This window comes from Acomys minous (genome assembly GCF_964271855.1).
Source record: "Acomys minous genome assembly, chromosome: 10".
Classification (NCBI taxonomy): Eukaryota; Metazoa; Chordata; class Mammalia; order Rodentia; family Muridae; genus Acomys; species Acomys minous.
In genome coordinates, this window is record NC_140491.1 from 89,836,993 (window position 1) to 89,860,908 (window position 23,916).

Below are 23,916 nucleotides of genomic sequence, written 5' to 3' on the forward strand. Positions count from 1 at the left end.
CCTTATTTTGATACATAAAATTTGGATATTCTGAAATTACTATCATGTCTTAAACTTTAAAAAAATTGACTTGAAAGAAATTCTAAGGAATTACCTAATGTAACCACGTCATTTCATGAACCTCACGGAAGTGATGTCTCAGGTGGTACACAGCTCTCTCAGCTGCTGAGCTGCTGAGCAAGGGTCAGAAAGCAATCCTCCTGGACTTCCTCCAAGGGCTCTTTCCATTAAAAGAAGCTCAGAGGAGTTCCTTGCTGCAGTTTTTAAGGTGGAACCAACAGAACACAACTTGGTGGGGAGAGTGTGGGATTTTGACCAACAAAAGCTGAATATATCGCTGATTGCAGCCTGTGTTACCTATTGAATCTTTGTCTTTTCCTGGATGTTTCTGCTCAGGGAGGAGGTCAGAGGGAAGACGGAGACTCCAGAAGGAAATGGTTATCCTTCCATGAGAAGCTCCTTGGGAGAGGACATTAAGCTAAAGAAAATTGCTTTGACGTCATCATACTTTCCACTAGCTCCTGCTTCAGCGTTCCCCCAGTCATCCCCTTCGTACAATGGGCATGAGAATGAAGGTAGGATACGCTTTACCCTTGCCCTGGTAGAGAGAGCAGCAGTGATTTTGTGGGCAAAATGGGTGAAGAAAAGTTAAGAGACACATGAATACTCCAAAATAAAAACTGACCTCTAGATTAGTTTCTGAGGAATGCTGGGAAAGATTTGTCTTTAGTATCCTCTCGGCCCAAACCCTTCCACACCCTATCATGTTTTTTTCTTGGTCATTTTCTTAAAATCTTCTTTGTGTCTCATGCCTCGTTTGCCTTTGGCCAAACCCCAAGCCAGTTTCGTTTTTCTACACAATGTTTTTCAGTTTAATTAATCCACGATGCTAACTCAAGAATTAAGTGGACGGAGGAGGAATAAAGATTTAAACCAGGCATAAATTTAGAACCATATGCCTGGACAATAATGCCAGATGGGGAGGTCTGGGCATCAGAGGCTGTGGTCTGGCTCCAGCCTTCCTTTCCAGACACATTCACATAGCCCTCATTTAATAACCCGCGGTCTGATTGGGTGGATCTGCTACTGTCTTGGAATTCTTGGCTAGTCCTGCCTCTGGGACTTTTCCATTTTCTTTCACGTGAGCACTCCTTCTCCAAACCCACTTACCTACTTGAAATCTAGCCATACATCAATTCTACGCACCATTATCTGCATTTCTTTCCATCTCTCCTGAAGCTACTCATTTAATATTTATCATGTATTGAATTTCTGATGCTTCATTTTCAACAAACATGTATTTGCCTGAAGCCATAACTGCAAGCTACTTTAATAAAAAAAATTAGGTACAGTGCTTGTGGTGGCCTTATAATGTTTCCACTGGACTCAGCAAAACTAAGTTTTTCTTTCCTGCACATTTCCAATTAAAGCAAGCCACAAGACAGACATAGTATTGGAAGGGAAGAAATGACCCATATATATTCAGAAGCTCACATAGGTTTTTGCTGGTGGCAACTTATCCTTGCTGTTGTAAGCCATTGGCTTTTGCCTGGGCCTGGAACTACTCTACCACTTCCTGGATCTGATTTCAGATGTTAGTGTATTTAGCTCCGTTAGGCAGGGACCCAGGATTGGAAGGACTCTTTGTGACACAATGGTCAAAAACAAGAGAAAGTTTAATCCAGAGTTAACATTTTATCTTGACTTCCCTAACATACATGTGCTGCTAAAACAGGCTCGTTTTCCTAGCTATTTGTGTGCCAATCACTGAAATGCTGAGTTTTACAAAAGAGAAATAGTTTATTCATGATGTCAAATGTAGAGGTCACAAATCAAGCCTCAAGTGTGCTTCTCCAAAGAAAGACTTAACATTTGGACAATGGTGATTTGAGAAGAAGTAGCAAGAGGCGCACACATGTGCGATCAATACTTATGGATTTTCATGATACACATTAAAAAAGGATGTTCACTTGACTGTCGAAAAATTGACATCCATGTACCAGGAGACTCCGCTGGTTAGCTTGCATAGTGCCAGAAGGTGCTATGCATGCTGCTAAGGGACAAAAGACATCAATGACCTCATCCGGTTAGGGACCTTGAATGCTATAATAATACCAACTTTCCCGGGAAGATGTGCCTACAATAGTGGGCTGATAATTTTGGAGTTTTTTAGCCTTTTTATGATTGTTTTTGACACCTGCTCCATAGGACTAATGCCTGCCTGTAAACATGGTCTAACACACATAATTGGGGAGATAATAGGCCTTATGGGCAAATCTGCTGCTGTTGTTATATTAAATGGCCATGCTTCAAACTGCATTCTAAATAGTTTTTGCTCATACCCATAAGGTTAATGTGGCTCTAAACTTTTGTCAGAGAAAATTTCTTTGTGAAATGGTTAGTAGTTAATGCAGAAACTCATAGGTGGCAAAGGACTGAGTGTAAGTAAACATGAGTACTCAGTTGAGGGTAAATTTGAGTCATCCACATAAATTTCCCCCCCATCCAAGTCTCAGGAGAAATCATGGAAGAAGGGGCAAAAAGGAAACAGCTGTGAAATCTTGGCTTCTGAAAATGACATGAATATTGGACTCATCAACCTATGGGAGCTGTGGTTACCTATATAAAACCTGTACCAGACCAATGCAGTCAAAAATTTAGCATGAATTGGGGTAGAACCCCTAGGGCTCAGTCTTTGGCCGAGGACTTATTAGTTGCTGATGGCTACTGGGGAAAACAGAGTCACTCTCCTTTGCAGATGTAACCCCTGTTAAGTTGCCCAAGCTCCATTGGGTGGCCCCATACTCAAGCGCATGTGAGAAACACTAATTGAACTCAGGGAGTTATTAACAACAACAAAGAAAAGGACATGAAGCTGTGAAGAAGACAAGATCAGAACATCAGGGGGAGTTGGAGGAGGAGACAATGAATAGAATTGGTAAAAAAAAAAAATACATGGTTTAAATGTATGCAAATTCCAATGAATAAGTACAAAGTATTAAAAACAAAATGCCCAAACCAAATAATGGTGTTGCTACCAACACCCTAACATTAAAGAGGTCATCATTAGATCCCTTTGTAGGCATAAGTCAAGAGCCAATAGTTTCAACAAAAGCATTTTCCAACATCAGAAGTATTATCTATATAGTAAGACTAGCTGGAGGTGAATGCTATGTTATCGAGCTACGCGCTTTCTCTTTTCTTTTTCTTCCCCGCTCCCTTTTTGTCAAGTCAGGATCTCTCTGTGTTAGCCTTGACTGTCCTGGACTCACTTTGTAGACCAGGCTGGCCTCGAACTCACAGTAATCCACCTGCCTCTGCCTCCCAAGTGCTGGGATTAAAGGCATGCACCACCATGCCTGTGCCTGGCTGCACTTTCTATAGTTGGTGATTTTTTTTTTTTATGTGTGTGAGTCTTAAAATTGATCAAAACAAAGTAACTAAACTAACCCTCTTTCTCTTCCTCTCACCACTTGTAAAATGGATATTTATGTGTGAACACAGAGAGCTTTCTGAAGCCCATTTATTTTCTTTATAATATAATATTCCAGTGTATCAGAAGGGTGGTAATAGTAACAGAAGGACTTAAAAATCATTACAGAGAAGAGAGAAGAGTTACAATATAAATTATGCAAATGGAATGAAATAAATAAGAATTGATAAAAAGTAAATAGATACATCACAATTACCAGAAGGAACAAACTGAAATAAATCATGATAAGCAACAAAGGAGAAGTAATATAAATAAAAGTAAATCAGAAAGTGAGAAAATTTAACAACTGACAAAATTAGGATCCCTTCTAAGTTTTCAGAAGTTCCTTTAATAATTCAGGATTTAAAAAAATGTCTCTTAATTCAAAGAAAAAGCTAAAAGTTTTCTTTATTAAATCATTAGGTACAAACAACTCTATGAATATTTATGTCAGCACTTTAATACCCACTGGGCATGACATATTTTTCTCAAACTCTAAATAAAACTGTACACCTATACTCTCATTTATGTACCATTCTTCCTTCCATAAGATACTTCTTTTTGTTTTTTATTACACCCACTGGAGAAAAACCAAGTTATAAAAAACATGGTCTTTTAGAAAGGAATATAGTTATCTAATACTGAAATTTTAAACTCCCTCAAGCTAATGATTGGGTGAAAACAAACTTTCTCAGGGTGCCTTGTGAGTTTGCTGAGACACTTTAGGTGCCAAAGTAGGGAAATAGACTGAAAACTGCAGGGCAGATTTTAGAATAAGGAAAACAATTGTCGGAAAAAAGAAAGGGGAAAGAAAGGAGGGGAAGAGGACTTAATTGAAAAACTGTTTTAAAAGCGTGTTGATATTGTTATTGTTGTTGTGTGTATATGAAGAAAGAAAGAGAATGAGGACATGGGGGCATGTATGAAGTGTCTGTGTGTGTGTGTGTGTGTGTGTGTGTGTACAAGCATGCACGTGTGGAGATCAGGTGACAGCTTCTGTGGAGTTGGTACTCATTTGCCATGGTGAGATCTGGAAATCAAACTCTGGATCAGCGTTTTGTGGCAAGAGCTTCTAGCCACAGAGCCTTCTAGCCATTCCAGAAGAAAAAAAAAATTAATGGTATGAAAATTAATGTGCAAATTACAGCCTATATTTTGAGGTTATTTGAATTATTAATTCATTCGCCCTCTATTGAGTGTTTACACCTTACATTATGGTGGGTATAGACTACTTAGTGGCAAATGGGTATGACTCACTCCCTGTCCTGAAATGCCTTTAGTAGTCTGATGCCACTATCAGGCATTAAGATGGGAAGAAAATTAACATAGAAAATAAATATGGAGATCATAAATTATTTAGAAGTGAAATTCAATGTAGTCTGAGGTTCAGGCCAAGGTCTTCAATAATGTGTGTTCTGACTTGAGAAATGAAGGGTTAAACAGAGCTGGCTAGAATAAAAATTTGCAAGAAGAATGAGGGCGTGATCTCAAAGGCATGGAAAGAGTGTCTGATTACCAGGTTGTTAAAATTCAAGAGATGGATTTTGCAGCATGGACCTGGGAGACACTGCATCACACCTTGAAATTCCTTGCAAAATAGTTGAAATTGATTCGTATAGTTGCTGAAGAGGAGACTTTGTTACACCTTAAAAAATAGGATGGCACGCACCAATTTATTTATAACTCAAATGATAATGCTGGCTGCTGGGTGGCACATTGACTCCAAGAGAACAAGAAGGATGGAGAGACGTGAGCTAGGAGGTTGTTGACATAGTCAGGTGTTAGACAAGGTGGGGGCTGGAGTTGTATTGTTGGTGCCGTCTTACTGGGTCCGCAGACCCATGTTCTGATTTGGCAGGCCTGAGGTGGACCAAAAGGATGTGTATCTCTTTTTTCTTTTTCCTTTAAGTTCTGTGTCTGATCAAGAAAGTCAACTTTGAAGATCATTAGACTTAAATGTGGACCACCGGGAGGGAGAACAGAAGGAAAAAGAAAAAGACCAAAGTGGATCCATGGACTTGTAGGTACAGGAGAACCACTCTATTGAGCTTGCGTCTTGCCATTGAGGTAAAAGACAGGTCAGCTGCTGAGAGGAAGTGAGTTGGCAACACAGCAATGTTGTCTGAGTTAATGGATGTTCTAAAGAATGGACAGAACTGTGCCTCCAAAAGATACCGGTGGTTTTAAGACACAGTACATAAACCTACTAGATGGTTGAATTTTTTTTTTTTAACAACAAAAAATTCAGTAGTGTGACCACATGAGCATTTAGGTTCATTCAAGGTTGCTGTTTTCCTGGCCTAAAATTGTATGAGGATGATAAGGCAAGGGTGATAGGGTGATGAAGGGTTACTAAAATATTTGACTGCAAATTAATCTTTGAGGAAAGGGTCAAGAAAGAGAAGTATTTTGACAATAATTGAGAAGGTGTTGAGAGCCAAATTTGAAAACAAGCCAAAATAGTAAGAACATTTAACTCCAGAACGTACAGTCCTTATGGTTGTTAACGCTGTCCATGAGATTAGATTGGAAAACATTTAGGAAAAAGCAAAGCAGGGTGTGTCTGTAACAGTGCTTCTAGAGACTAATGAAGGGACTGATCCTTTAATAGATTCATGGCATGAAGCCAATGTTGGGGGATGATGAAAGAAACACCCTCAGTGGAGGACAGAGACTCACAGCAGTATGTGCTTGTGGGCTCTTCCTTAATGGGGGTCGGGGTGGGAGGAAGGGGGACTTCCTGATTCCCCAGTCTCTGTTTCCTGGCCTCCATGGTGCACTCAGCTTTTTCCTCCATATATTTCCAGAACCACCATGTTCTACCCAAGGGCATAGAACCAAGCAACTATGGACTGAAACTATGAGGCTGTGAGCTAAAATAAGTATTCTGGCCTTTAGGTTGCTCTGTTAAGTATTACATCACTGTGACACAAAATTAACAAGCACAGTCCTGAGTGTATGATGCTAGTTACAGCTAAAAGTAAGTTAAAAGATACCCATGAGGTTAGGTGACTAGAACAGAGTGAAGGAGAAGGATGTTGAAATGAAAAATTAATGTACTAATTGTTCTCTCTTTGGCTTCTAAAACTAGCTCGGATCCTAGAAGAAGATGCCATAAGGTGACATCAGTTATTTCTTTGTCAAGTCTTCAGTGAATGCTGAGGGGCTCACCAGGAACTTGGTAATCATCATTGACAAAGAGCAATGTAGGGTCTTGGGATAAATCTTGGTGGTGGGATGATGCTTGCCTGACATGTATAAAATCCTGGGTTAGATATCCAGCAATGCAAAGGGTAACAAGCCATAGCCCAATAGTACTCTTGTAAAGTAACATGAGTGGATCTCAGAGGAGACGAGAAGAGGTGCAAGAGGTACCCTAGCTCAGCTATAATATTTAGAGGCGAATGGGTATTGCAGAGCGGACACTCATTCATTGAAAACATCTACAGGGTGTCCTCAGGGGGAGAACTGCTTTTCTTTGTTTTCTGGTTTTGTTTCCCTTCTTTCTTTTCTTACCCCCAATTCCTCCCATGCCCCACCCCTTACTCCCTCTCCAATTCATGATCTCATTTTCTTTGTTATTGTTATATAAGCGCACACCTCTACCACACATATACATACACACATATTTATATATTATATCTTTACCATAAATATACATACAATTTCAGGCTTAACTACTAACTATTATACACACACACACACACACACACACACACACACACACACACACACACACATATACCATTTCAGGTCTGACTATTTAGTATTGGATATACACTTAGGAGGCTCATCCTCGGAGAAGACAAATTTTCCTTGTCAGCAGTCATTGCCTGCAGGTCTTTATTTAGGGACAGGGCCCTCCTATGTTAGAACTTCTATTGGTCTGTTGGTGGGGAGTGTCTTGTTTAGGCTGCCATATTGCTGAAGTGTCATGGGTTTAGCTTTCCTGTCATAGAAGCCATGATCCTACAGCAGACTTCCTGGTTCTCTGGATCTTACAATCTTTCCAACCACTTTTTCTTGATATTCCCTTAGCCTTGTAAGGTGCAGGATTTGTTTTGTGGTTGTATCCATTGGGCCTGAGCACACCATAGTCAGTTGGTCTCAGTATTTTTGACCAGTTGTGATTTTTGGGAATGGTCACTGTCTGCTGCAAAGAAGTGTTTTGTTTGTTTCTTTGTTTTTTGTTTTTGTTGTTGTTCTTGTTTTTTTTTTTTTTTAATGAGAAGTGAGAACTACACTTATGTGTGGGTAAAAGGATAAATATTTAGAATTTGGTTAAGAATTATGCTGTTCCAGTAAAATGTTGGTAGTCGTTCTGTAAAATCCATGACCTATCTAGCCTAAGAACTTGACTAGGTTTCCAGTACGGGGCATGATTTCCCTCCTTTTTAGTGGGCTTTTAGTTAAATTAGACAGCTCTTGGTTACTGCCATAAATGTTACTATTGCACGCTTAAGAATATCTTCTCATGCTGGTCATTTTTTTCATCCACAGGGGTCGCCACTGGGTAGAATTACAGGCCGTTTTCTCCCTTGGAAGTTTGCTCAGCCCTTTCTGGTCCTATGCAAGCCATTTCTCAGGGTCGAAGCTTTCAGTTGGAGGCTTCTGAGTTGTTTGACCAAAGTAGATAGTTTCTTCGGCAATAGGGTCTTTCTTACCTGTCCTGCTTAATTTAATGCCAACTTGACACATGCTAGAGCCATCTAAAAGGAAGGAAACTCAATTGAGAAAAGATCTGTAAGATCTAGCCCTAAGAGATTTTCTTAACTAGTGATTGATGGGAGAGGGCCCAGCCCATGGGGGTGGGGGGGGGAGGGTGTTATCCCTGGGCTGATGGAAACCTAGGACAATACCTTACACCTTTGGGAGGCAAAGAAGGGTAATACAAGCAGCCTATAGTATTTTGGGAGTCTCTTGAATGAGCCCGAACAACTAGAAGGGAGATTTCTCCTGACTAGTGTTGGAGTTTTTGTTAGATAGAGCATTGTCACCCCATGTGGCATGAACTCCCTTAAGATCTTATGCAGATTCCAGTAAGCGTAAAATAAATGATTTCTTAAGGCATTTCCAAGCTTTAGTGTTATTTATCTGGCACTTTCCCTCTCCTTGGGTATATAGTGAAGTCCTTTTCTTTAACAACAAAGGTAACATTTAGCAGAGAGTTGGAGTTTGCTAATAGTTAAGTATAACTTTTAGATGATCCATGGAACTATTTTAATTTATGAGATAGAAGCAGCATACTAGAGAACAATGTTGGAAAGGAATCAATAAGCTTGATATAGCCTTATTTTTTTTTTCATTTGTAGTTTGCTGAAGATCAGGGGAATTGATTTTTATATTTGCTGAGATTGTCATTAGCTAACAGGAAGTTCCGCACACGCTCGAATTCCTGCAGGTTTGATCATATTAATGGCTCAGGGATGAAAGTCAGATTATATATGCTCCATTAGCATATTGATAATTTAAAAATAGAAATTGCATTGTCTTACACACATTAAGAAATACACTTATAAACCACATAGACATTAACCAGAACTTTTGAGAATAAAGTCACCTGAGCATGACTAACTAAAAATGGTAATGTGATACAGATTCTCTCTGTCCTTTATTCCGGCTGCCGTTATGTAAAACTTAGAATGGAAGAAATTATGCTGAATTATCATATTGCTAGATTATCTGTCTTAAATCTACATTATAGAGTGTATTAGGTCAGAGCAATTTACTACTAAATCTATGTAGATACATACATATAAAATGACTCAAAATTCTGCTTACTAGATTTACATTGTGGTGAGATTTGCCTGTTACTTCCAGGCCCTTCTTTTTTCCCTCAACTTTTCCACAAAGCTCCCTAGCTTTGCCTAATGTTTGGCTGTGCGTCTCAAGATGCAATCACGTTTCCAACTTCTGATAATTCATACAGGCAGGAATATTTTTAAAAGAATGAGGTCATAGATGTGGTGATTTAAATCACTTTGATGGTAGGGTAGTTTGAGGAAAATAACAGCCATCAGAAACTGTTCTGATTCTGAAGTACTTCTTGCCATGGTTATAAGAAGTTTAGGTATCAGGTATTTGCATTTTATGCAAGAGTTGTTTTTTTTTTTTGAGGGCCACCTGTAATTCAAAATGCACATAATTCTAGACTAAATTTCCATAAGCTTAAATACATTGCCAGCTTGTTTCCTTAGCACAAGGTATTGTAGCAATTGATTGGTCTCCTTCAAGGTCTTTTATCACATGTTTTCCATGAGTTTTGATTTTCTCTTACTCAGGCACTAACACTAGCCCTATCAGTTAATCAGTGTAACACAGTACATTATGTGTATGGAGAAAAATTAAAGTGTGATAATCATAAAACAGCTGCAGAATTCCTTATCTGGTTTTGATGGCAGTAAACAAAATGTGATTTATGTGCCAGAAGATTGTGGGTAGATATGCTCGACTAACATGAAAGGGTCATTTATTTGGAAGTATTATACATACATTTAAAAAATTGACTTGACAGGTCTGAAATGAGGATTCTTGGTGAGCTTTTACAATCTGAAGAAGTTGAACTTTTTTTTCAAATTTTATACCACAGGTGAGAATTTAGCAGCATTCTATTTTGCACCAAACAAATCTGTACAGTTTATCTAGTACAAAATGAAACCCAAGGCTACTGTAAAATGTTTGACACTATATCAGCCTGAAGTCTAGGGGCATATGTGTATATACACACATGCGTACATTCACACACATATAGACACACACATACATACACATACATACTCAGAGGTTTTTTAAAAATAACATATAAAGTCTGAAAGAAAGTGTAAAAGAGTTGCTTCATCTGAGCTTCAAGTGCAAAAAGGATTTGAGTTAAAAACTAACTGTATATGCCAGTATAAACACCATTTACACACACACTCCCTTGAAATTTTGTTAAATTATTATCTTTTTAGGTTTAAGAATTAGAAATAATGTTGGGCTATTGGTAGAAATGAAATTCATGGCTGGCTATTCCTCTTTACCCTACAGCCTTTCTTTTATTAAAGATAAGACATTAGCCTGGCTGTGCACTGCCCTAAGGAAAGGCTGTGACAGCAGCAGCATAGGAGAATCAGTTACTCACTCAGTTGCTTTCAGTTACACAGGCAGGTTTATGTGTGCAAGGGGAAAAACAATAGCTTTGAGAGATCAGAATGTCTCAGAGTTTGAGGAGTCTGTGAATTTTTACTGGACTCAAAAGGAAAAGTACTTAAGTCCCCAGGATACAAAGAATGCCACAAACAAGTTATGGAAACATGCTGCCAAAGACAGTTTCCATCACCCAAACTAGATAAAACTTGAATAATTGAGCGGAGAGAAGTTCAAGGAAAAAAAAAAAAAAGTAAGCTGGCTCTTAGATTCTCTGTTGATTATGTAGGTATTCCTGGAGAAAGCAGAAACTAAAACCTCCAGATGAGTTCTCTGCCGACACACGCCACGATGACATTCTCCTTCATTTCCCATGAAGTCCTAAGAATTTAAAAGTGCTTCTGCTCATAGCTCTCTGTCTGCTGGGGCGTTTTGGTCTGAAGTAAACCCTCATGATCAAAGGTTTGATTAATGGCATGCCCCACATAGGCTCATGTATCAAATACTTGGTCTTTAGATAATGGTGTGGTTTTGAAACTCCAGGTGGTAGGACCTAACGGGAGGAAGTAGGGGACTAGCGAGTATGTTGTCTCTCCTGTCCTTCCTGTCCACTAAGAAGTGCTTCCGACAACCCGATGTTCTGTCCACACTGCCAGGACCAAGCAAATAGGTACTGAATATTCATTAACCATGAGCCTCCCCCAATCCTCTGAGGTAAATTGTTTATAGTATATATTTTGTCAAAGGGATGAGCAAAGCAACTACCACACATGGTTCCTGAGGTTTCACCTCAGACACAAAGCCCCAGGAGATGGAAAGATGTGGGTGGAATCACTCCCGAATGCTTATACACCTTCATGGGACATGAAGAAGAAGATCTTTGTGGCATGGCTGGGTAGAGAGCACACTAGGCGACTTCAGAAAGTGACTGGCCATTCCTAAGTGGTTTACAGACAAAGCCACACCTTTAATGAATTCGGCTGAGGCCCTGAAAGAGCTTGAAAGAAAATCCAGCACTGTTGATCTTATGAGGAGGCACAGGCAATGTGTAAAATAAATAGACTGTTACCAGTTATACTTGGAGCATAAACATGCACCTATATGTGATAAGAATGGGTAGAATGCTGCTCTCCAAAATTCTAGGAACTGAAAGAGGCCAGCTGCCCTCACTGAGTCCCTTCCCAAGACAAATGCTTGTGACCGGAGCATGTGATACTGAGGGTCTTTCAAGCCTCGGGAAGCTCTCAAGTTCTTGTGTTATCGTCATGTGGCCCAAACTTTTAGAATGGAAAGTTTAACAGGTAGCTTCTCTCATTTTGATTTTGGAAGTTGTGGCCTAAAAATAAAAAAATAAAAATAAAAATAAAAATAAATAAATCAGTATCCCATAATGAGACAAATCTCTCTGAAGATTTTTAGTTAGTTGTCAAACTGATGTTAATTTTAAAGCACCTTAAAATTTGTGCTTTATTTTAATTTTTTTGAACATTTGATGAGTCTTAGTTGCATGACAATAAAACGCTCAGCTTCTGAGCACAGCCTGTACATGACTCCCTGGTTCTTCACGATGTCCCACTATGCTTTTATCTACCTTCACAGTTTCTTTTCTCCCCTTCTCTTCCCTTTTCTGCTCCGCCATCCCCTCTTCACTGTCTCTCCATCCCCCTTTCTCCATCCCTTTCCCTTCTTTCTCCTTCCTCAATTTCCCTCCCTTCCCATATTTCTCCATTTCCTTTCCTCCCCTTCCCTTCCCTCTCCCTCTTTCTCAAGTGTAGCAACTAGAAATTGGTCCTAGCAATGCTATGCAATCACTCTTTCCCCAAGCTATAGACCCAGTTATCCATTATCATTATTATTCTGCAACCTCTCTGTGGAACTTTGCCCAGCAACAAGAGGTTTGCCAACATTTCCTGCAGGGGGTGTGTTTGATTATATGACTGGACTCTCTTTGTTCACACTAACACCAGCAGTCACAGACATAAACCACGGGGACAAATTCAGTTACATTAAGGGGAAAAGAATATTCTAGACAGAAACTAAGAGTCAACCACAAGGAACATTAGTACACATGCACACACGTACACACACACACACCTGTTTATATGTACATATATGTTATTAATGTATATTATTAACAGTCTGCTTATAAATGTTGAAACATTCTTCGTTAAAGAAACATAGAAATGAATATTTGTCCCTGGCTCTTTGAATAGATGTGCTGCCTTCCATTAATTGGTAGAATCAAGAAACCAATATCGTGGAACCAGGTTGAGAATCTGTCTTTTCAACATTCCTTTTAAGAATACATCTCAGGTATTCTGTGCAGTGATAGCAACCAGCTTTCTGCAAGTTATCTGGGTATAGTTTGTATATAGTCCCTTTGTTGAAAAGCTGCAAGCAATTGGTTTTTCCTAACAGAAAAAAAAAATGAGGGGGATTCCAAGATGGCGCCGACCAGTAGGCACCATAGCTGATCTTCTCTGAGGAGACCAGGGACTTGAATGGAACCACAGACTGCTGGATTTTGAGAACTGTAGGTGAGTGGGACCCCAAACTCCGCAGACCACCAGGGGGTCCAACCCCGGGACAAGCGACAGCCCCGAGGGCTAAACGCACTCCCCAAACTCTGAAAAGGAATCCACAATCAAGCTGTAGCCAGCACAAAAAACCCAAATTCGCCATTTGGGGAGGAGATTTTCCGGAGCCCCAAGCCTGAGGAGTCTCAGCGAATAGGGTGAAACTACCATTGATCCTGTACATCCACACCGCGCCGAACTGCGGACGGCACCTGCCTAACCCGGGTGGAAACACAGGTGGCGAGTCTCACCAAAACCAACTAGATCTGGGGACCGCGTCCGCGTCCTGCGCTCAAGCTGAAGCCAGACACAAAGGTTTGACCCTGCAAACTGGGGCAGTTAGCAACCGGCGTGGTCTGCTCCCACAGCCCAGTGGGTCCGCCCACGTTATAGGGAGCCGAGGGTCACGCTTGCAGGGACTAACTACTGCCCTAAAGGGAACTGGCAGTACTCCGCCAGGAGATTCACGCCAGCGGTCTGAACTGCCTTTGGCGCCAGCTGCGTGGCCCGACTGCCGGCAATCCCCAAACAACTGAACTAACTGGGCCCATCTTTGTGGGCCCGCGACAGATCCACCCAGGTTATCGGGAGCTGTGGGTCTTACTGGCAGGGAATAACTGCTGCCCTAAGGCGACGCACGCTGCCTTTCTCTAGCAGAAAGGGAAAATACAGGAGATTTGTCGCCAGCCGAGGGGAGGGGCTGCTGGCTCTGACTGGGCTCTACCTGATCAATAGACCTAGCAGGGGTCATTCTTGCGCACCCTCGTTAGGACCGCCCACTTTATCCGGAGCTGTGGGCCCTGCTGGCAGGGAATAACTGCTGCCTTAAAGCGTCTGGGAGCGGTCTAACCTGCTTTTGTCCCCAGCCACGGGGACGAGCTGCTGGCTCTGACTGGGCTCTACCTGATCAATAGACCTAGCAGGGGTCATTCTTGCGCGCCCTCGTTAGGACCGCCCACTTTATCCGGAGCTGTGGGCCTTGCTGGCAGGGAATAACTGCTGCCTTAAAGTGTCTGGGAGCGGTCTAACCTGCTTTTGTCCCCAGCCACGGGGACGAGCTGCTGGCTCTGACTGGGCTCTACCTGATCAATAGACCTAGCAGGGGTCATTCTTGCGCGCCCTCGATAGGACCGCCCACTTTATCCGGAGCTGTGGGCCTTGCTGGCAGGGAATAACTGCTGCCTTAAAGCGTCTGGGAGCGGTCTAACCTGCTTTTGTCCCCAGCCACGGGGACGAGCTGCTGGCTCTGACTGGGCTCTACCTGATCAATAGACCTAGCAGGGGTCATTCTTGCGCGCCCTCGTTAGGACCGCCCACTTTATCCGGAGCTGTGGGCCTTGCTGGCAGGGAATAACTGCTGCCTTAAAGCGTCTGGGAGCGGTCTAACCTGCTTTTGTCCCCAGCCACGGGGACGAGCTGCTGGCTCTGACTGGGCTCTACCTGATCAATAGACCTAGCAGGGGTCATTCTTGCGCGCCCTCGTTAGGACCGCCCACTTTATCCGGAGCTGTGGGCCTTGCTGGCAGGGAATAACTGCTGCCTTAAAGCGTCTGGGAGCGGGCTAACCTGCTTTTGTCCCCAGCCACGGGGACGAGCTGCTGGCTCTGACTGGGCTCTACCTGATCAATAGACCTAGCAGGGGTCATTCTTGCGCGCCCTCGTTAGGACCGCCCACTTTATCCGGAGCTGTGGGCCTTGCTGGCAGGGAATAACTGCTGCCTTAAAGCGTCTGGGAGCGATCTAACCTGCTTTTGTCCCCAGCCACGGGGACGAACTGCTGGCTCTGACTGGGCTCTCCCTAGCTGTATCCCACAATATAGGGAGCTGAGGCTCATATGTGCAGGGTATAACCGCTAATTTATAGCAAGCTGGGAGTGGCCTGGCATACAGGGGCGTGGAAACTGCTACCTCCTCAGATACTGCCAGTGGCCTGAAACCGTATGGTTACAGGCACAGATCCTGTAATCTCCAACAGGCAGATCCTAGCTGTGTCAGCTCCTGCAGACCCAGCAAGAACTCCCAAATTCATGGGAAAGGCTGAACGCTCCTAAGACAGCTACAACCCAGAAGATCTGATCCACCTGGGGTCTTGGCTACAAAGCAACAGGAAAGACAGACAGCTGGGATCAACCTACACAACCAGAGAGCTTGTGTGCTGACCTTACTCTAGATCCCAATACTGCTGACTTGAGATACAGCAGTAAGGGGAAAAGGCCCAAACAGAAACCTACTTCGCGGGACTCAGCCTCGAGCCTAAGGTGTTGAGAAAAATCTACAGGAGTAGAATCTGAATCACCAGCCTGGTCCAGGGAAGTACTCCCTGTTCCCCACAGATAAGGGCACCCTACCTATAAGCAGACATCAACTATCCACTCCCAAACAGGGAAGGTCACTACAAACCACCTCCCAACATTAGAGTCACCAAAATGACAAGGGGACAACGAAAGAATGCTAACAAAAACCAAAACAGGATGGCATCTCCAGATCCCAGCAATCCTAATGAAAACAACCTGGAGAACCCAACAACAATGGATATAAATGAAAACCACCTCAAATCCTTAGTAAGTAAGATGATATTGGAAGAATCAAATAAATTTTGTAAACAAATGCAGGAGGAAGCAAACAAGAGGGCTGATGACTTAAAAGAGTCATATAAAGAGGCATTTGAAGAATTTCAGAAAAACACAAATAACCAGATGAAGGAAATTATTAAAACAGTTCAAGACCTGAAGATAAAAATGGAAGAAATCATAAAAGAACGCACGGAAGAAAAACGCGATCGAGAAGCATCAGAAAAGAAAGCAAACATCTCAGAGGTGGCCTTATCTAACAGATTGCAAGAAATGGAAGAACGAATATCAGGACTTGAAGATACAATCGCACAATTGGAAACAATCATCCAGGATAATGCTAAATCTGAAAAGTTCCTGACACAAAGCGTTCATGAAATAAAAGACAACATGAAAAGACGAAACTTGAGAATAATAGGGATAGAGGAAAGAGAAGCTAACCGACTCCACAGCCCAGAAAATATCTTTAACCGAATAATAGAAGAAAATTTCCCCAATTTGAAGAAGGAGATGCATACGAACATACAAGAGGCCTACAGAACACCAAATAGAATAGACCCAAAAAGAAAATCTTCCCGCCACATAATAATAACAACACAAAATATACAGAACAAGGAAAAAATATTAAAAGCGGCAAGAGAAAAAGGACGAGTAACATATGAAGGCAAACCTATCAGAATCACTCCTGACTTCTCAGCAGAGACCATGAAAGCCAGAAGGGCCTGGACAGAGGTTCTGCAAACGCTAAGAGAACACAGATACCAGGCAAGACTACTATATCCAGCAAAATTATCAATAACCATTGGAGGTGAAGACAAGATATTCCATGACAAAAACAAATTCACACAATACCTAGCAACAAATCCGGCTTTACAGAAGTTACTAGAAGGAAAACTCCACCCCAACCGGTCAAACTACAACCAAAAATACATAAGAAATAAATAACTACACCATTGCAAAATCACAACTTCACAAAAACTCGATTGTTATAAATACCAAAAATGAAGGGACTTACCAATCACTGGTCATTAATATCTCTCAACATTAATGGTCTCAACTCTCCAATAAAAAGACACAGACTAACAGAGTGGATGCATAAACACGACCCAACATTCTTCTGCATTCAAGAAACACATCTCAACCACAAGGACAGACATTGCCTCAGAGTGAAAGGTTGGGGAAAAATATTCCAAGCAAATGGTCACAAGAAACAAGCTGGGGTAGCTATTCTAATATCTAATAAAATAGACTTTCAACCAAAATTAGTCAAAAGGGACAAGGATGGTCACTTCATACTTGTCAAAGGTAAAGTCAACCAGGAAAACATCACGATTTTGAACATCTATGCTCCGAATACAAGGGCTCCGACATTTGTAAAAGAGTTATTAACAAAGCTTGCCCCATTCATCGATACCCACACATTAATAGTGGGAGACTTCAACACCCCACTTTCACTCAAGGATAGGACTTTGATTTCAAAACTAAGCCGGGAAATAACTTCATTAACCAATGTCATGAATCAAATGGATCTAACAGATATCTACAGAACTTTCCACCCAAACGCAAAGGAGTATACCTTTTTCTCAGCACCCCATGGAACGTTCTCTAAAATTGATCACATAGTTGGTCACGAAGCAAACCTCAACAGATACAAGAAGATTGAAATAATACCTTGTATCTTATCAGATCACCATGGTCTAAGGCTGGACTTCAACAACAATAGAAATAACAAAAAGCATACCAACACGTGGAAACTAAACAACTTTCTACTTAATGACACATGGGTCACGGAAGAAATAAGGGAAGAAATAAAAGACTTCCTGAAATTCAATGAAAATGATGGAACAACATACCCAAATTTGTGGGACACATTGAAAGCAGTGCTAAGAGGAAAATTCATAGCACTAAGTGCCTTTAAAAAGAAAATGGAGTCATCCCACATAAACAACCTAACAACACATCTGGAAGCCCTAGAAAAAAAAGAAGCAGAAACACCCAAGAGGAGTAGACGCCTGGAAATAATCAAACTCAGAGCTGAAATCAATAAATTAGAAACAAAGACAACAATCCAAAGAATCAACAAAACCAAGAGCTGGTTCTTTGAGAAAATTAACAAGATAGACAAACCGTTAGCCAATCTAACTAAAAGACAAAGAAAAGCTATCCAAATTAACAAAATCAGAAATGAAAAGGGAGACATAACAACAGACACCGAAGAAATACAAAGAATCGTAAGGACCTACTTCAAAGACATTTATGCCACAAAATTTGAAAATTTAAGGGAAATGGACAAATTTCTCGACCGATTCCATTTACCAAAATTGAACCAAGACCAGATAAACAAATTAAATAGCCCTATTTCGCCTATAGAAATAGAAGCAACCATTGATAGTCTTCCAACCAAAAAAAGCCCAGGGCCAGATGGTTTCAGCGCAGAATTCTACCAGTCCTTCAAAGAGGAGCTAATACCGATACTATTCAAGCTATTCCGAAAGATAGAAATGGATGGAATATTACCAAACTCCTTTTATGAGGCCACAGTCACATTGATACCTAAACCCCACAAAGACCCAACAAAAAAAGAGAATTTCAGACCAATTTCTCTTATGAACATTGATGCAAAAATACTCAACAAAATACTCGCAAAGCGAATACAACAGCATATCAAAGACATCATTCACCATGACCAGGTAGGCTTCATTCCAGGAATGCAGGGATGGTTTAACATACGGAAATCCATCAATGTAATCCACCATATAAACAAACTGAAAGAGAAAAACCATATGATCATCTCTTTAGATGCAGAAAAAGCATTTGACAAAATCCAACACCCATTTATGTTTAAAGTTCTGGAGAGATCGGGAATACAAGGCACTTTCCTAAACACAATAAAGGCTATATATAGCAAACCAATAGCCAACATTAAATTAAATGGAGAGATACTCAAGGAAATCCCTCTAAAATCAGGGACCAGACAAGGCTGCCCACTTTCCCCATACCTCTTTAATATAGTTCTTGAAGTTCTAGCCAGAGCAATAAGACATCAAAAGGAGATCAAGGGGATCCAAATGGGAAAGGAAGAAGTAAAATTATCCCTATTTGCAGATGATATGATAGTGTATATAAGTGACCCCCAAAATTCCACCAGAGAACTCCTACAGCTGATAAACACCTTCAGCAAATTGGCAGGATACAAAATAAACTCAAAAAAGTCAGTAGCTTTCCTATATACAAATGACAAACAGGCAGAGGAAGAAATTAGAAAAATTACTCCCTTCACGATAGCCACAAGCAATATAAAATATCTAGGAATAACCCTAACCAAGCAAGTGAAGGATTTATTTGAAAAAAACTTTAAACCTCTGAAGAAAGAGATTGAAAATGACATCAGAAGATGGCGGGATCTACCATGTTCGTGGATTGGAAGAATCAACATAGTAAAAATGGCCATCTTACCAAAAGCAATTTACAGATTCAATGCAATCCCTATCAGAATACCTACTAAATATTTTGTAGATATTGAAAGAACAATTCTCAACTTCATATGGAGAAACAAAAAGCCCAGAATAGCAAAAACAATCCTTTACAATAAAAGATCCGCTGGAGGAATCTCCATACCTGATCTCAAGCTGTACTATAGAGCAACAGTAATTAAAACAGCATGGTACTGGCACAGCAATAGGCTAGTGGATCAATGGAATCGAACTGAAGACCCAGAGATGAATCCACACACATTTGCTCACCTGATTTTCGACAAAGAAGCCAAATCCATTCAATGGAAAAACGACAGCATCTTCAACAAATGGTGCTGGTCTAACTGGATGTCTACATGTAGAAAAATGCAATTAGACCCCTATTTGTCACCATGCACAAAACTCAAGTCCAAGTGGATTAAAGACCTCAACTTAAAACCACAGACATTAACCCAGTTAGAGGAAAAAGTGGGGAAGAGTCTGGAACTCATAGGCACAGGAGACAACTTCCTGAACAGAACACCAACAGCCCAGGCCTTAACATCAACAATTAATAAATGGGACCTCATGAGGCTGAGAAGCTTCTGTAAGGCTGGTGACACTGTCAAGAGAACAAAGCGACAGCCTACAGACTGGGAAAAGATCATCACCGACTCTTCATCTGACAAAGGTCTAATATCCAAAATATATAAAGAACTTAAGAAATTAAACACCACCAAACCAAATAACCCAATAGAGAAATGGAGCGCAGAGCTAAACAGAGAATTCTCAACAGAGGAATTTCAAATGGCTGAGAAACACTTAAAGAAATGCTCGACCTCCTTAGTCATCAGAGAAATGCAAATCAAAACGACACTGAGATTCCATCTTACACCCATCAGAATGGCTAAGATCAATAACTCAACTGACACCTCATGCTGGCGAGGGTGTGGAGAAAGAGGAACACTCCTGCATTGCTGGTGGGAATGCAAACTAGTACAACCACTTTGGAAAGCTATCTGGTGCTTTCTCAGAAAAATGGGAATAGGGTTCCCTCAAGACCCAGCTATTCCACTCCTTGGAATATACCCAGAGGATGTACTACCACACAACAGGGACATATGCTCAACCATGTTCATAGCTGCCTTATTCATAATAGCCAGAACTTGGAAACAACCTACGTGTCCCTCAACAGAAGAATGGATAAAGAAACTGTGGTACATTTACACTATGGAATACTACTCAGCTATTAAAAACAAGGAATTTCCAAAATTTGTGGACAAATGGATTGATCTAGAAATTGTCATAATGAGTGAGTTCACACAGAAGCAAAAAGAGCTAAATGGTATATACTCACTTATATCGAGACACTAGCCCAAGGTGTACGTCCCCATGAAAAACTGTACCTACCAGAATAATGGGTAAGAGGGGAGGACATCCTATTGAATCTTTAGGTGTGAGAAGCCTGGGAGAAAGAGGAAATGGAAGGATCCAGTGGGTCCTGGAAAACTACAGGCGAGTCTGGGCCCTGGGGTCCTCCGCAAACTGTGGCAACAGCCAAGGAAAAAATAGGCAGTAAAAACCTTGAACCCCTACCCGGACTAGCCGATGGACATTCTCCACTGTTGAGTGGAGAAGAAGATCTAACTCTCACACAAACTCTGGTGCCCCATATTTGATCATGTCCCTTGGATGGAGATGCCTGGTGGCACTCAGAGGAAAGATAATAGGTCACCAAGGAGAGACTTGATACCGTATGAGCATATTCAGGGGGAGGAGATCCCCCTCAGACACAGACATAGGGGAGGGGAGTAGGGGGGGGAAGTGGGAGGAAGGGAGGGATGGGAGGATACATGGGATGGGCTAACAACTGAGATGTAATATGTATAATTTAATAAAAATGTATTAAAAAAAAAATAAAATAAAAAAAAAAAAAAAAAAATGAACAGAAAGAAATGAGATTACACAATATGAGACTATCAAATTATATTATGTAAATGCAAATAAAATAAAATATATTAGCTCGAAAGTGCCACTGGGTATTAAGCAGAGCCTAAAGGGATTCACATTAATTCTCATAAATCAACCTCCTCAGGTTGCCTGGGATATGAGGCAAGGGAGAGTGAACTTCAATCTTTGACATTTTATGAGATTGCAGTATGGGGAGGGGTGGTTTCTAATTCAGAAATCACTTCCTATCATGCTCTATGAAATGATGGAAAAATTTAAAAGATCGTGGCTTCCACCACAGCACTTCGTCTGAGTCTGGTAGATACATGTTTTCCTGACCCAGCAGGATGGCATTGCTTAGAAGATGAGGTGGGTCATTTCCAGGGCAACTGGAGGGACTCAGGTTCAGTCTAGGCTGTCATCACTGACAAATTATAGCAATATTCTCTCTCACTTAATGGAAGGCATGGGGCAAAATATAATCCCACTCAAATTAGAGACTGCACATTATAAAGAGCTGCAATATATAGCACTTACATTTTCAAGTGGTAAAGGTAAGAAGGCTGCTTAGGCCTTTGAATACTGAAATCCAAATGAATCCACTGTTTGAAAAAGGTTAGATAGTATAAATCCTGTATTTTAAAGAAAGTTTTCAACTGCTTTAAATGCCACTGCTTAGACATTTTATTTCCCTTTAAAGGTTCTCTTATTCTTTCTATAATTCAGTGCTTTTGTCTGTGTTCATAGATATCAAACATGACTATTGTATTTATTTTAGAATAAAAAACATTTTTATAGGTTTTTGTTGTTATAAGACGTGGCGGGTGAGTACATGTTTAAGAACAGATTTTCTATCCAGGTATGGTGGCACATTCCATAATTCCAGAAACAGGGAGGCAAAGGCAGGTGAATCTCTGAGATTTTAAGGCCATTTATGTCTACATGGTGAGTTCAAGGAGAGGTAGGACTATGTAGGGAGGCCCTGTCTCAAAAATCAAAACTAACTAACTAACCAACCAATCAACACACAAACAAAAACAGGAAAGAGCAGGCTTTCTGCAGAAGGGAATGGGAGAAACCCTGATGTATGATGCATATTGTTTATGTCCGCAGTGTCAATATTTTCATCAAGGCTTATTTTTGAGGCTAAGTCATGTCACTGAATGTAGAGCTGGAAAAAGATGTGTACCAAATCTATATTATATGTTACTCTGCCCCCCATACAAACACTACATTTCTGTTGCTGTGACAAAATACAATGGCCAAAAACAATTTAAAGAAGAGTGTTTATTTGGCTTAAGGTTCCAGAGGGTTAGAGTCCATAATAGTGGAGTAGGCATGGCAGCAGGAAGCTGAGAGATCATACATTAACCATCTCAACCACACACAGGAGGCAGAGAGAATGAGCAAGAAGAGTGCAAGGCTATAAATCCTCAAAAAGTTCACGTCCAGTGATGTGCTTTCTCACAAGGCTGCACCACCTCCTCTAACAGAACCACAACTGAAGATCAGTGTTCAAATATATGAACTTATGGTGATCATTGCTCATTCAAACAACCATAATACACACACACACACACACACACACACACACACACACACACACACACACCACTTGTATATATCCAATGTAAAAACACAATATGTTTAACCTCAAGAGAATACAGAATAATAAAAATGTCATAATTGGTTGACAATGTCTTTTAAGTCCTTAGTATAACTTCTGCTTTTGTTAGAATCCATTTTGTTTTGAGTTTATAGAAAGTATACAAACTACTATTATTAATAGTTACCTCTAACAGCTGGCTCATAAAATTCTGGACAATTTAACCTTCTTACATATGAAGGAGGACTGTACTTGGTTTGTGGCCAAAGTGCATAATATTCCATTATCCCATTTTTATTGTCAGATACTCCCTTATTCTAGCATCCATAAAATGGGGTACATTTTATAATCAAGGCACAGACTTTTTCATGGTATATTACATGGTATATAAAGCCACATTCCTACAACATATGATATCACAGATTTGAAAGATATAGCACTTCAAAGTATGCAAAGTTGTTGATTTGACCAGAAGTGATGGATTAATTTTTAATTGAAAATACAAGAATGCCCCTTCATGTTATAAGGGTTGAGTATTTTCACATCATCTTTAGTATTCTGTTAGTAAGGCCAAGAAAGGCCCACTCTATCAAACAAAGAGATGGATATTAAAACATTTTGCTCTTAAATTAAAATCAAGATCATCATGCTTTGAGAGGAAGATATTTTTCTTCTCATTATAGCTTTGTTGTTTATGTAGTAATTGAGAATATCTAGTATATGCTTCCGAGATGATAAATGAGAATTTATTAATACAGGAAAAGTGACATTGGAATACCGAGTTTGGAGGCCCAGAGAAATAGAAAGTTGTCTTGAGTTCATTTATATCCCACCTACACACACACACACACACACACACACACACACACACACACACACAGAGGCACACACACACGTATGTATATATTACATATATGTAGGATATAGTGTGTGTGTGTGTAATAAAAAAAAAAAGAACATCAGTGGGCCTTTGTGAAAGAGCTTCAGGAACCTGGGCCGGTTTGCACTCCCAGAAGTTGTGTATGAGAGTGCCCTGCTCCTTTGCACCCATGCAAGCAGCAGATAGCATCATTTAATTTGCTAGTTCAGTGACTTCAATGGCATCTCATTGTTTTAATTTAACTTTCTATTTGATTAAGATGTTTTGGTCCTTACATCTGATTAA

General features: G+C 40.6%; 2 long non-coding RNA genes across 2 annotated transcripts in view; both read left to right on the forward strand.

Annotated features, from left to right (window-relative positions):
• The window catches only part of LOC311606183, a 150,819-nt gene that overhangs the window by 39,875 nt on the left and 87,028 nt on the right, over positions 1-23,916 (forward strand). The gene's annotated exons all lie outside the window — the stretch shown is intronic.
• Positions 5,463-23,916, forward strand: part of LOC311606184 — a 48,821-nt gene continuing 30,367 nt past the window's right edge. Inside the window, exons 1-2 of the long non-coding RNA XR_014782248.1 lie at positions 5,463-5,492; positions 6,564-6,591. This is a non-coding gene — a long non-coding RNA (uncharacterized lncRNA). The remainder of the gene's footprint in view (positions 5,493-6,563; positions 6,592-23,916) is intronic.